We start from the raw sequence: 15,767 nt of genomic DNA on the forward strand, positions 1-15,767 counted from the left end.
TGCAATGGAAATGAATAAAAATGTGCACACAGCTCCCACAAAATGGGAAAAGCGCCGCCTTCTGAGGTCTAGCCTCAGCCACTTTCCCATCACATTTACCGAGCTGCCTTAGACTTCCCCTTTCTTTCCCTCTCATCGAAAAGCCTTTGACCCTGCTACGTGGGAGCGACCAAAGCGACTTGATGAATGCCAATGTCTTCGGTAAATATTTTCAGAGTGACACAAACCAAAAGTGGAAGGAAAAAGGAAATTGAAGTAGTATCGCCCCCAATTTTGAGTGAAAGGAGTACGCAGTATCCATTGACCTGCGTCTCTGAGCAGGCAATGAGCACGTAACCTTTCTAGAGACTGCTTTTTATACCCGATACTCAAAATGAGTATTGGGGTATATTAGATTTGTGGTAAAAGTGGATGTGTGTAACGTCCAAAAGGAATCGTTTCCGACCCCATAAAGTATATATATTCTTGATCAGCATCAATAGCTGAGTCGATTGAGCCATGTCTGTCTGTCCGTCTGTCCGTCCGTCCGTCTGTCCGTCTGTCCGTCTGTCCGTCCCCTTCAGCGCCTAGTGCTCAAAGACTATAAGAGCGAGAGCAACGATGTTTTGGATCCAGACTTCTGTGATATGTCACTGCTACAAGAATATTTCAAAACTTTGCCCCGCCCACTTCCGCCCCCACAAAGGGCGAAAATCTGTGGCATCCACAATTTCGACGATACGAAGAATCTACGCAGAATCGTAGAAGATGACTATATCTTCTAGAGTGCAAAATCTGAACCAGATCGTATAATTATTATAGCCAGAATCAAGAAAACAATTTCATTTTTTCTCGCCCTGTCTCTCTCTAACACACACGTAGCATAGGCGGCTTTGCTTAGAGTAAAACATTAGCGCCTAGATCTCAGAGACTACAAAAGCTAGAGCAACCAAATTTGGTATCCACGCTCCTAATATATCGGACCGAGACGAGTTTGTTTCAAAATTTCGCCACACCCCCTTCCGCCCCCGCAAAGGACGAAAATCTGGGGATATTCAAAAATCTCAGAGACTATTAAGGCTAGAGTAACCAAATTTGGTATCCGCACTCCTGTTAGATCTTACTATAAAACGTGTATCTCAAAATTTCGCCCCACCCCCTTCCGCCCACACAAAGGACGAAAATCTGTTGCATCCACAATATTGCACATTCGAGAAAACTAAAAACGCAGAATCATAGATAATGATCATATATATCAGATTGCTGAGTCTGGATCAGATCAGATCATTTTTATAGCCAAAAGGAACAAATCAAATTGCACTGGCTACGCAGCGCCCGACGTCACGCTCAGACTGATTTTCTGTCTCTCTCGCACGCACTCTTTGTCGTGTCGTTTAATATTAGCGGCGTCTGCCGGAGGAAACCCATACTGACTTAGTATCGGGTATAACTGTAGAGTTGCGGTCTCCGCAGCAACTCACAACGTTCCCCCTCGTTGTTCTTTAGAACAGTGTATAATTGATCGATAACCACACTGTTGGCCAATTAGCTGCGATACTTGTCCCCCTCACATCTACTATTAGATCTCTGCCTACTATTCGATAATAAATGAAGCCCCAACCACAGAGCAACAGCCGTAATTTAGCAGTAGCCGTAATTCAATTGGTTTTAAGTTTAAAATTGCTTCCAGTCATTGTATCCAAAGGGGGTAAATGGAATGGAAGGCAATACTACCAATGGGCCTACCCTGGGGAGTGGGTATGGGTGGGACTAGGGGACTAATCCAATCGAGGGGCAATAATAATTTGAGCAATAATAATAATTCAGGTGCATCGAGAGAGCGCCTAGGATCATTCCCTTCGTTCAAAAAACTATTCAGATGCATAGTGCCAAGTGGCAAGTGAACCGTTTGCGTGAATACGTTTCAGTTGATTTTCAGGACACAGCCGAAAAAGCGAGCCGAAATTGGGTCAATTTGCATTGGCGATTAATGAATTCTTTACGCGGTGGGTTGGCCATGGATGGGGCGGATAGTCATGAAAGGCGCTACTCGAAGTCAGTTCCTGGCCCCATCTTTGTGTATAACATAAGCCCCACTGTCAACCACTTGTCTTTCCATTGTCTGAGGCATATAAGAGTGCGTGCCCTCACTCAGAATACGCAGAATACACAAAAAGAAGAAACAAAGAAGAAGAAGAAGCACAAGGAAGTTTATAAGTTAGTCAAAGTCTTCTCACGCAGGTGAGCCATGAGCCGTGAGACAGAAGGCCAGACATTGCTGCTGACAGGTTCGTGCCACCTGGCACGCCTGTTCTGTGGCTAGATCCAGGGGAAGAGATTTCAAGGGAAGGGCATAAGGATTTTCTCCGCCATAAGTTGGCCGAAACTGATTTATCTGGCAGCGAAGCCAGGGCGAGCTGCAATGCATTTTGATAAGGGAAACAAGGTTATTTAGATGCGATGCGATGCGAATTGGACTGGCCAGCTAATAATAGTGACTGCCATTTATCCGAAGGTTAAACTGCAAGCAAATCCACAGCTGACCACATAGTTCTAGACCATCCCCACAGTCTTGATGGACTCTTCCATTGCCATTGCTGAATTTCGGCTTCAATTCAAAAAAATTGCTGTCAACGACAAAAGAAGGCCATAAAAATAATGCAAATAAATGCAATTTCACTTAAATACAAAACAGGAATAGAACGGAAAAGCGGCTGCCAACCGCAGGAGAAGCAGGGGGTAGTAGAACAAACAGAGAAGAAGAGAAGGAAGGGGAGGAAATATGGAGACTTTACTAAGTCGATTCGCTTTGATGCTTGATCAATTCCAAATCAGAGACATGGACAATTAGCTTGTAAGCAAATTAGCCGCAACGCCAAAAGTTGGCTGCGATACTTGTCCCCTCACATCTACTATTAGATTTCTGCCTACTATTCGATAATAAATGAAGCCCCAACCACAGAGCAACAGCCGTAATTTAGCAGTAGCCGTAATTCAATTGGTTTTAAGTTTAAAATTGCTTCCAGTCATTGTGTCCAAAGGGGGTAAATGGAATGGAAGGCAATACTGCCAATGGGCCTACCCTGGGGAGTGGGTATGGGTGGGACTAAGGGACTAATCCTATCGAGGGGCAATAATAATTTGAGCAATAATAATAATTCAGGTGCATCGAGAGAGCGCCTAGGATCATTCCCTTCGTTCAAAAAACTATTCAGATGCATAGTGCCAAGTGGCAAGTGAACCGTTTGCGTGAATACGTTTCAGTTGATTTTCAGGACACAGCCGAAAAAGCGAGCCGAAATTGGGTCAATTTGCATTGGCGTTTAATGAATTCTTTACCCGGTGGGTTGGCCATGGATGGGGCGGATAGTCCTGAAAGGCGCTACTCGAAGTCAGTTCCTGGCCCCATCTTTGTGTATAACATAAGCCCCACTGTCAACCACTTGTCTTTCCATTGTCTGAGGCATATAAGAGTGCGTGCCCTCACTCAGTATACGCAGAATACACAAAAAGAAGAAATAAAGAAGAAGAAGTTAGTCAAAGTCTTCTCACGCAGGTGAGCCATGAGCCGTGAGACAGAAGGCCAGACATTGCTGCTGACAGGTTCGTGCCACCTGGCACACCTGTTCTGTGGCTAGATCCAGGGGAAGAGATTTCAAGGGAAGGGCATAAGGATTTTCTCCGCCATAAGTTGGCCGAAACTGATTTATCTGGCAGCGAAGCCAGGGCGAGCTGCAATGCATTTTTTTGCAGTTTTGGACGTTGACATGCAATGACTGCATCTTTCAAGAGGTCAAGTGGCCCGTGTGAAACCAGCAGAAGGCTGTTACGCGCGGATCCCAGGCAAAACGCAGCCCTCCTCCCGCCCAACCGACCGAGGGGCGCTGCCGCATGACGCACGGTGCGTAGGCGAACCGAACGCGAACATGCAAGAAAGATAGCTATTAGACTAACATTCGAGGAAAATTAGCACTAAACTTACTAAGAAACTAAGCATGCAATCAAAATACAAATACCACTACAATTACTAATTACTAGAAAGGTGTGTAAGGATTAGTAATTTAATAAGAGGAAGAGAATTAGTGGTGGATATAATATGGTAGAAGGAATTATAATCCGAGCATAAGACCCTAAACGGTTCATGCAAGGAATAATTCGATCTACAAAGTGGAAGGAACAACGGTATAAAATTTCTACTCAGTCTAATAGGAATCGTGAAGTTTATGCGGCTCAACAGATCAGGACTGTCTATGTCTCCCCTGATCAAGTTGTGCATAAATATCACACCAAGAATTTTTCTACGGTTAACTAAGGATGGGAGGTTTACTAATAGTAGTCTACTAGAGTAAGATGGGAGTCTTACACCCGCATCCCAGTTAAGGCCCCGCAGAGCAAAGAGTAAAAAGTTTTTCTGTACTGATTCTATACGGTCCTGGTGTACTTTGTACTGAGGGCACCATACACAGGAGCCGTATTCTAAGATCGGACGAACAAGCGAGGTATAGAGAGTCTTTGTTATATAGGGGTCGGCAAATTCCTTTGACCACCTCTTTATAAACCCAAGCACGCCCATGGCCTTATTTACCATGGTAGAAATGGTAACTTGGGGTCTAACATAACACCCAGATCATCCACCAGCCAACAAAGGGCTAGAACGATGAAATGTCATAACTTTGCATTTCGAGGCATTAAGGTGTAACAAGTTTGCACAACACCATGACTGAAAGTTATTGAGATCGGATTGCAAGCGAGAATGAAATGAAATGTCCATGTACTGGACACAGAGTTTAACATCATCCGCATACATAAGTACTCGAGAGTATGTTAATACTGAAGGCAAGTCATTAATAAAGAGTGTGAAGAGTAAGGGGCCTAGATGGCTGCCCTGTGGTACTCCCGAAGAAACCTTTACTGGTAAAGAGAGGGAGTTTTTGAAGAGGACTCTTTGAGACCTGGAACAAAGATAGCTAGAAATCCATCTCAGGAGGTTGGGCGGAAACCCTAAAAGGTCAAGTTTATGTGCTAAAAGGGAATGGTTGATCGCCGCCTTATAAATCCATGCTGAGTTGGAGATATAAGTGACTTGCAGAGATGTTGCAAGTGCGGAGTTAAAACCTTCTCAAACATTTTAGGAATAGCGGATAACTTTGCTATACCTCTATAATTTTTTGCATCAGACTTGCTACCTTTTTTATGGAGAGGAATTATAAACGATTCCTTCAAGGATAATCAAAGGAAAGGGTGAATAGTTTAAGCAGAGGTCCACACAGAGCCTCGGCGCAGTACCTGAGTACACAACCTGGAACCCCGTCTGGACCCGGTGAAAACACCGGCTTAACTAGTCGAAGATCATTAGGTAAAGAACATTCATTTAACAAGGGACCGGAAATGCCGTTCGACCTCGGTAAACCGTATGGGTACGGATGACCAGAGTAGCTTTCCTCAGAATAGGTGGTTTGGAAAAATTGGGCAAAAAGATCGGCAATTGCCTGATCATTATTTGCCGACGTATTACAAAATGATAGAGAGGATGGGTGTGCGGACGTTCTACGCTTACTGTTTACGAAGCAGTAAAACTGTTTAGGGTCCTGAGAAAAACGTATCCTGCATCGAGATAGGTAGTTCTTATAGCATTGAGCATTAAGAACTGAAAAGTTTGACCGAGCTATTACATAGCGAGAGTGAGAAGTAGGAGAACCCACTTCTTGAAATTTTTTAAAAAGTCTTGATTTTAAGTTTTTTATACTGGATAACTCTTTGGTAAGCCAAGGGGGTTTTCCAGATCTAGTCGGACAAGAAAGCGGGACACACGAATCAAAAAATGTGCCAAGAGCATTGTAAAACATGTTTGTGCCTTTTATGACATCAGTGCACAAGTACAAAGCGGACCAATCAAAATCCCTAATGAGGTTATTAAGCTTCGCAAACTCGGCTTTAGGATAGGCTAGGATACTAGACTCGTTTACCGAAGACCAAACAGTTCCTGGCAAGTTGAAGTCACCAAGAACTATCATACGATCTTCATCAGATAGCGAGGAAGAAACAGCGGTTAAAGGGGACAAGTGCTGCTCATAAATTGAAATATCCGAAGAAGGTGGGATATACGAGCAAGTAATGAATATAGCGAAAGCGGGAAGAATCAGTTTTACACACAGGAATTCCAGTTCCTGTTGAACTTGGACTGTGAAGTGTTCCGACGTGAAGTAAGAGTCCACTGCAATTAGAACCCCCCTGCACGTCGAGACGAACGGTCCTTTCTAAAAGTTGTGTACCGACCTGCCAAAACCTCGGAACTAAGAATGTCCGGCTTTAACCAGGTTAAACACAATAACGTGGGAAGCAAATGCAATACTATCCCGGAAAAGAATGCTGAGCTTACTACGCAAGCCTCTTACATTCTGATAGGTTACTAAAAGAGAAGTTAGTTTTTTGGAAAAGTGGAAGCAAGACGGGAAGTTGAGGAAGAGGAAGTTGAGGTTGAGGGTGGCACACTGGAAAGATTTGTAAGGGATATGGGGGGGCCTATTCTTCTTCTTAGCCTTAAACTCCTTCACCACCAAATGCTCCGCCCAAAATTTGGCGGAGCAAATGGTGTCAAATTGAGTTGGGGAGATGCTTATCTTAAACGAGGCTATCTCCCTGGCATAAGAGAAGTTGAATTTCTCCACCTTTAAACCCACGGCTTTGATTTTGCTTTGAATGAAAGCAATTACATCATTAGATGTGAGGTCAGGGGCCAGCCGTGAGACAAAAACTTGTCGTTTTGGTGGGACTCCCACCAGTGGTTTGGGCACCACAGGCCTAGTACCTGTGGTGGCAACATCCGGAGGTCCGGAACGTCTATTTACTGGTGGGATCGGGGTGGACGGGACAACTAGCGTACTTGGCTGCACATTCTCCGAGGCGATGAATTTGGCTACCGAATCTGCATCGCCAGCAGCTGTCGTTGCCCTTGGAGTGGCAAACGAGATCAACTGCTGCACACTTGGAGTGGTCGGAATCAGTTTTTCGGCGGCGCACGGCTGAGTGACGGTTGGCACTTGCAGATCCCGCGGAGTGACCTTTTTACGCCTCGGAGATTCATTCAGCAGTTGCAGACTGCCAAATTGAGACTCCATGGCTAGGAGCCGATCGTATTGCTTTTTAAATCCAACGGTCAGCTCCTTAAAGCCCTTCCGCGTCTGCCTCATGAAAGCCACCATGTCATTCTCCACCGCACGGCATGCCTCGCAACTGTAGTGCAAACCATTACGCTTTGAGATGGCATCACTCACAAGGCCAGAAAATCCAGCGCATTTTGCGTGCACTACGCTGTCGCAGAGCCAGCAGGGGATAATCGGCTGATCGTGGGTAATCTGCTTATTGCATGATTTTTTGGCACATACAAAAGAAAACTCCATAATAAGAAATTTGAGCAAAATTAGAATCAAACGAGGGGGAACGTTGTGAGTTGCTGCGGACACCGCAACTCTACGGTTATACCCGATACTAAGTCAGTATGGCTCTCCTCCGGCAGACGCCGCTAATATTAAACGACACGACAAAGAGTGCGTGCGAGAGAGACAGAAAATCAGTCTGAGCGTGACGTCGGGCGCTGCGTAGCCACTGCAAATTGATTTGTTCCTTTTGGCTATAAAAATGATCCGATCTGATCCAGATTCAGCAATATGGTCATTATTATACCCGATACTCAAAATGAGTATTGGGGTATATTAGATTTGTGGTAAAAGTGGATGTGTGTAACGTCCAGAAGGAATCGTTTCCGACCCCATAAAGTACATATATGCTTGATCAGCATCAATAGCCGAGTCGATTGAGCCCTGTCTGTCTGTCCGTCCGTCCGTCTGTCCGTCCCCTTCAGCGCCTAGTGCTCAAAGACTATAAGAGCTAGAGCAGATCCAGACTTCTGTGATATGTCACTGCTACAAAAATATTTCAAAACTTCGCCCCGCCCACTTCCGCCCCCACAAAGGACGAAAATCTGTGGCATCCACAATTCTAAAGATATGAGAAAACCAAAAACGTTGAATTGTAGAGAATGACCATATCTTTAAGACTTCGGAATCTGAATTGGATCGTATTATTATTATAGCCAGCATCAAGAAAACAATTTCATTTTTTCTCGCCCTGTCTCTCTCTAACACACACGTAGCATAGGCGGCTTTGCTTAGAGTAAAACATTAGCGCCTAGATCTCAGAGACTACAAAAGCTAGAGCAACCAAATTTGGTATCCACACTCCTAATATATCGGACCGAGACGAGTTTGTTTCAAAATTTCGCCACACCCCCTTCCGCCCCCGCAAAGGACGAAAATCTGGGGATATTCACAAATCTCAGAGACTATTAAGGCTAGAGTAACCAAATTTGGTATCCGCACTCCTGTTGGATCTTACTATAAAACGTGTATCTCAAAATTTCGCCCCACCCCCTTCCGCCCACACAAAAGACGAAAATCTGTTGCATCCACAATATTGCACATTCGAGAAAACTAAAAATTTTCAGAAAAATAGATAATGACCATATCTATCAGATTGCTGAATCTGGATCAGATCAGACCATTTTTATAGCCAAAAGGAACAAATCAATTTGCACTGGCTACGCAGCACCCGACGTCACGCTCAGATTGATTTTCTGTCTCTCTCGCACGCACTCTTTGTCGTGTCGTTTAATGTTAGCGGCGTCTGCCGGAGGAGAGCCATACTGACTAAGTATCGGGTATAACTGTAGAGTTGCGGTATCCGCAGCAACTCACAACGTTCCCCCTTGTTAGTTTTCTCGAATGTGCAGTAGTGTGGATGCAACAGATTTTCGTCCTTTGTGGGGGCGGAAGGGAGTGAGGCGAAATTCTGAGATATACGTTTTATAGTGAGATCTAACAGAAGTGCGGATACCAAATTTGGTTACTCTAGCCTTAATAGTCTCTGAGATTTGTGGATGCCCCAGATTTTCGTCCTTTGCGGGGGCGGAAGGGGGTGTGGCGAAATTTGGACACGAAACGGTCAAGGTCCGATATCACAGGAGTGTGGATACCAAATTTGGTTGCTCTGGCTCTTATAGGTTCTGAGATCCTTGAACTCATATTTTGCAATTGGCAAAACCGACCCTGAAACCTGTGTGTTAGAGAGAGACAGAGCGAGAAAGAATGAAATTGTTTTCTTTATTCTGGCTATAATATTTATACGATCTGGTTGAGATTTTACACTCTAGAACATATAGTCATTCTCTACGATTCTGCGTTTTTGGTTTCATCGTATCTTTAAAAATGTAGATGCCACAGATTTTTGTCCTTTGTGGGGGCGTAAGTGAGCGGGGTGAAGTTTTGAAATATTTTTGTAGCAGTGACATATCACAGAAGTCTGGATCCAAAACAACGTTGCTCTAACTCTTATAGTCTTTGAGCACTAGGCGCTGAAGGGGACGGACAGACGGACGGACGGACAGACAGACAGGGCTCAATCGACTCGGCTATTGATGCTGATCAAGAATATATATACTTTATGGGGTCGGAAACGATTCCTTCTGGACATTACACACATTCACTTTTACCACAAATCTAATATACCCCAATACTCATTTTGAGTATCGGGTATAATTACCCTAATATACATAGGTGTCAAGTTGTCAAGCCGACTCTTTCGGACGTAAAGCTTGAAAGTATGGGGCTGGTACTGACCCCACCTTAAATTAAGTGACAATGGAAACCAAATACTTAATGAATTATTCCATAAGCAGCGAAACTAGGTCAACTTTTCTCGTGTATTTGCGGGGTTGGTTACTAGAGCTCCGCGGAGATCCTAGGCTTCTACCTCCCACCTCATCTATGGCAATTGTGTGGAATATTTATCGTCCTTCAGAAACAACGGTAAGTACACTGAGAAATACAGCAGGGAAGTAAAGTGCGCAGGCTAGGAGGGAACAGAAAGAATGTGAACGGGCTCAATAATGAACCATTGTCCAGCCTCAGCTTTATGGCCCTTTGCTCGCAGCACTTGCCATTTTCCGCGGATTGGGATTCAGTTTCAGTTACTGTTTGAGTTCTGGTTTCGGCTTGCACTGCGCCAGAAGGGAGCTGTCACGAGACGAACGGAATAGCTGTTCACGACCTGGCCCTCAAGGCGTATGAGTGATAGGCCGCATGCAGAGCACGCTCTTAGATAAATCATCACAATAATAGTTTATTGATTGGCCAGTTTCCCCAGATTCACCAAATGCAATTCCACTCCATTTTCACAGGATTCCGGATAGAGGTTGTTCCGAAATGAGCTTATAATTTGGATGGTTCACTCTATTAGCGGTGTAACCATTCAACAGCCATTCCCAGATACTGTGGTTGGGTCAAGATGCTCCTCTGGATAGGGCAAAGTACACAGGAGAATCCGACCTGCTTTTCTGATGATTAATTTTCCTTACAATAAGAGCTAGGAATCGAGTCGCACAAGGCGCAGCTGTGGCACGAACAACAAAGTCAACAGGATTACGCAAAGACCCGGCCCGACGAACAACTCATATGCAAGCCTGTTGGTGTCAGCTGTGCTCTTCTACATAGCTGCATTTTGAATCTCACACTAAAAGTCAAAGCACAACAATGCATTGAATATAGTTTTGTTGTTTTTCAAAATATTAAAAATCTTGATGGTACGATTATCGATGCTTTTTTCATAGATAAAACTATGAAGATGAATACTCATTTTGAAATATTTTAATTTATGCTATATCTCACGAAAAAAATGCATCGACGAAAGTTGAACTAAGCTAATATATAATAGTTGTTGCATTGAAAATCCACATCAAAAATGATAGAAGACCATAACGCGGAACTAATTTTCATAATATAATTTCATTATATTCCTGACATAAATTATTCGTTTGAACAAGCGATAAAACGATGTAAAACGCGACCGGACATGAACAAATTATAAGCATGATTTGTCAACAAAATGTTGTTTGTTTTTTTAAATAAGAGCAGTAAAAGAGAAATTTTGTTTGTCCTTTTTTTACATCTAACAATAAACAAGCCCCGATTTAGTTATCGGAACATCGGAAAAAATCACTGTTACACCCATATAACAGAACTCAATTGTGCGCTGGGCAATGCTTAGTTTTAAGGGCTCAAGCAGCTCATACATACCCGCTTTATATATAACAAACCTTGCCCGAATGTTTAATTGATGCGCGGCAAAAAGCCTGCCGAAACGAAAGAGTAGCTCGAGCAAGGCCAATCAAGGTTCTATCGATCTTCTGCTGAAGGTTCTTAGTAGGGGGCCACGCGGTTCCCGCGGTTAAAACATCTGTCTATCCATCCTTCTATCAGGACCTATCTGATATACGCGTAAAGGAGGTGCCAGATTGCTAGACAATTTCCGCTTAATTTCCGATGGGTGGCTTCCTTTAGAGAAAGCATCAACTCGTGTCAATGAACTTTGTAAACAATGTTTAATCACAGGCACAGGCACCCAATACAGACCCAGACCCATTGAAGCCGATTTCAAAATAAATGAAATAAATCTCAGAGTGCGCGTACTCATTCAGAGAGTGGGGCAGACTCGTGTTGCGTTGGCGGCAAGGAACTTCCAACTGGCTGTGGCAGGAGTCGATCGCTAGTCCCAGACACACGGAGGTGTCTATCGTGGTGGGGCTTCGTCCCATTGTGCTTGACTCGCAGCGTCGCAGCTTCCCTTCTGCCTGCGTGAAATACGTCAAAGGGAGGCGGACTAGTGGTGTAAGAGATTGGGGGGAAGGAGGTTTTGCGACAGCACGCAATTGTTGACGGGTTTCCAAAAGATTTGCTTTCCAGCTGTTGCTCACCGTTCGGAAGCAAGAAGCAAGGAGCAAAACCCATACAAAGCAGAAAAGAGAAGCTGAAAGTCACCTGCGTGTCAGGCAAGTGTTCATTTGGGCATACTTCTTGAAAGGTCCAGCGGGTTCAATGAACGGGAAATGGGCGCTATCGCCACCGACAGCAACAAACCCAGCCCCAGTCCAGGACACATCTTACTTCCAGTTATTTGGCTAGGTGTTGGATTTAATTGGGGAAACAAACGAAATTAAAACATTTAGCAACCTGATTGAATAATGAATCACAAACGCCAAGAGCAATATCACGGCCACAACTAGAACCGACACGTATCAAAAGCGTTGGCAATCGTATATGCACAACAATACAGTACAGGACGCCATTTTCCATAGTCGAGATCTGGCAATTAGTGGCCGGAGCGAGTCAGTCACTAGTTCCACGCCCACTCCCAGGCCCACGCTCACTCCGATTAAAGGGTAAAGGATAGGACTCCGCTTTTATCGTATGAGTGATATATAGTAAGTGGAATTGGGCGCCTAGGGGAAGAAATAAGGAAACGGCAGGCCACAACTGTCACAGGCACGTCTTTGTAGTTTCTGTTGAACTGCTTGAAAAATCAAATCAAGTTGGATGAAGCAGCAGTAAATAAGTAAATGGACCTATGGCTGGGGCTTGAATTTCTCCAATTTCCACAGTCAGCCATCTCTCTCTCTCGCTCTCTCTCTACTCTTTTTATTGTTCTGTTAATTTCAGTAATCCGAATAAATACCCATGAGGAGTGTTATGGTACACAAAGTTGTTTCTTTCAATCCCAATACTCTAATGACTCGTATAAACCACTAGTCGGTAGCGTCGACCTCCTTTTCTTCAAACAGAGGAAAATCTAAGTCGAACCACCATCTAACATCGAGCGAGCAGGCAAATGTCACACCTATTGCTATTACTTGTGCTCCTCTACTATTTTCCAACTAATTTTCTCCACTGCACTACATTGAACGTGAACTTTGTCATCTTCCTATTTAAAAACGAGGGGGAACGTTGTGAGTTGCTGCGGAGACCGCAACTCTACATTTATACCCGATACTTAGTCAGTATGGCTCTCCTCCGGCAGACGCCGCTAATATTAAACGACACGACAAAGAGTGCGTGCGAGAGAGACAGAAAATCAGTCTGAGCGTGACGTCGGGCGCTGCGTAGCCACTGCAAATTGATTTGTTCCTTTTGGCTATAAAAATGATCCGATCTGATCCAGATTCAGCAACCGGATATATATGGTCATTCTCTATGATTGTGAGTTTTTAGTTTTCTCGAATCTGCAATATTGTGGATGCCCCAGATTTTCGCCCTTTGCGGGGGCGGAAGGGGGTGTGGCGAGATTTTGAGACCAAGGTCAAAGTCCGATATCACAGGAGTGTGGATACCAAATTTGGTTGCTCTGGCTCTTATAGGTTCTGTGATCCTGGAACTCACATTTTGCAATTGGCAAAACCGACCATGAAACCTGTGTGTTAGAGAGAGACAGAGCGAGAAAGAATGAAATTGTTATCTTGATTCTGGCTATAATAATTATACGATCTGGTTCAGATTTTACAATCTAGAACATATAGTCATCCTCTACGATTCTGCGTTTTTGGTTTTATCGTATCTTTGAAATTGTGGATGCCACAGAGTTTCGCTCATTTTGAGTATCGGGTATATATCACCCAGACAGACAAAAAAGCATTAAAAAACTCGAGTTACGAAATGCGAAAGTGACTGTTCCGACTACGACAATTTCACGTCAACTACGTTCACGTTGACAATGCCGAAGAATAGTGACACTGTGCATGGAGTAAGAGGTACTCGAGATTACCTGCAGGCACGGCATCGCACACTAATGATTTATTCATTACAATCAAAAGCAGTTACCCGAGGGGAAAGGTTTTTTTTGTTGTATATTGGTATTTCTTTTGCAGATAAATATTATATATAGTACTGCAAAATAATGTAGAAGAAAAAATGGAATATAAAAGAATATAGTAGGAGGATTCTTAATAATCGTCCTTGAAGGACATGCGATGCATCGTAAGAATGGTATTGACTCATCAAGAAAATTCTGAAATTTATGGCAAAACATCACTTGGCTCAAAGGATATTCAATTTAACTTGTCCTTTTGATTTGTAAAATTAGGGAATGCGTTACGCAATACCTTTTATTTGTAACTTTAAAAATAAAATGTATTCTTTTTTTTTTTTTTTTTATTGATTAATTTTAAAATAAGTGTTGTGTTTGATTTTTATTGGAAAAACTATATTTAGTTATTATTGTGAATTGTAGATTATTCAACAAATTACTATTATTATTGTAATTAATTTTGAAAATTTTGTATATCATACAAATGGTAAATATAAGTTTTTTCTGATATCGCTAAATACTACTAAATAAAAATTTTGTTGTTCATTCATAGCTCTTATTTGCGGTCCCTGAAAAATACAACAAAAATTTTACAATTTACGTACAAAATTACAACACACAACTGTCATCATTCATTGATATTAAAGTTGATAGTTAATGAATACTTACAATTGAAATAAAGCCAGAATTTTCTATACAGTAATCAAATAAAAATTAAATCAGCAATTTTTCATGCATTGAACGAGATACTCAAGGGTTTAGGCCAGCTTACTCGTCCAGGTTGGCAGTGTGAATCTGAAACATACTCTTAGAGGAAAAGGCACAGGGAGAGGGATAAGCTGCAGGAGCTGTAGCAACCACAGCGAAAACAAAAAAGTGTGACTCGATTTTGCGAAGCTTGCACTCGCGGCTCTCTCTCTGTTTGATTTGCGTGAACGTGGACATGGACGCATCTATGGCATTTGGTGCGAGGCGATGCCTAAGCTGAAAAGTAGCACCGCAAATGGGGCATAAAGAGCGATAAAAGGAAAAGCGAGAATAGGCGGCATTAATTGGCGTAAGGTGGCACAGTCAAGGAGACGGACAGACAAACAGACAAACTTGAGGCTGCTCTTTCAGCAGGCAGCGACAAGGATTGTGGCAGAGAGATGACAATCGACAAAAGGATATATAGAACAACAACAAAAACGTCAGGAGGCTGTGACGCTAGCAGCAACACCGGCGTCAACTGCAACTACGAGTACAACCAACAACCAACAACCAAATCAAAATGAGAATCGAAAAATGTAAAACGCCCCAAATTGCTTGTAGGCAACGCAGACGACAGCGAACATGTTGGCGACGGGTGAGAAAATGGAAATAGAAGAAAATTGGTGAAAACGAAAGTAGGACAGGCAATGCCCTGCCCGAAAAAGAAGCGTAGAAAAAGGTGCGAAAGATGTGTACACAACTACAATAAGCGAAAATAAAACGCTTATTGAGAAAAATTTTGTTTTACAAAGGGCCTGGAAAGTTTAAAAAAAATATCCAAGAAATATATAAAATCCAAAATGATTAGAACGAATACACACACACGACTGTACGACTGTCTTGCACCTTAAAGATCTTGGCCAGCGAATAGAGCAAGCTTTTTGTGACTCACGGACTCTGATATATGTTTATTAATATCAAAGAATATTCGTACAATATTTAGTACAACTAGTACAATCAACTAATGAATAAATATAAAAGCAAATAAAAAACGAGCTCCATTCCAAGGGCCATGCATGGGAGGCTGTCCTTGTGGCAGCAGACAAATTGGGAGATTCGTTTTACAAAGAAAAGCATTAGCTAGAAAAACAAGACTTAATTATGATTCGAAAACTGCTTAAAAATACTAATTAATCGTGGAATGAATGCAGAATATCTAATATCCAAGTTTTCATATATGTACGTATATTCTTGATCATCATCAACAGCCGAGTCAATCGAGCCATGTCTGTTGTCCGTCCCTATGAGCGTGGAGAGATTTATTCTAACAATCTTTCTGCGGGCAGGGCCTCTCAAAAATATTTAACCATATGGGTTCGATTTTTCAAGACTGATCTGATCTACCTTCA

This window comes from Drosophila miranda, chromosome XL (genome assembly GCF_003369915.1).
Source record: "Drosophila miranda strain MSH22 chromosome XL, D.miranda_PacBio2.1, whole genome shotgun sequence".
In the NCBI taxonomy this organism is placed as follows: domain Eukaryota; kingdom Metazoa; phylum Arthropoda; class Insecta; order Diptera; family Drosophilidae; genus Drosophila; species Drosophila miranda.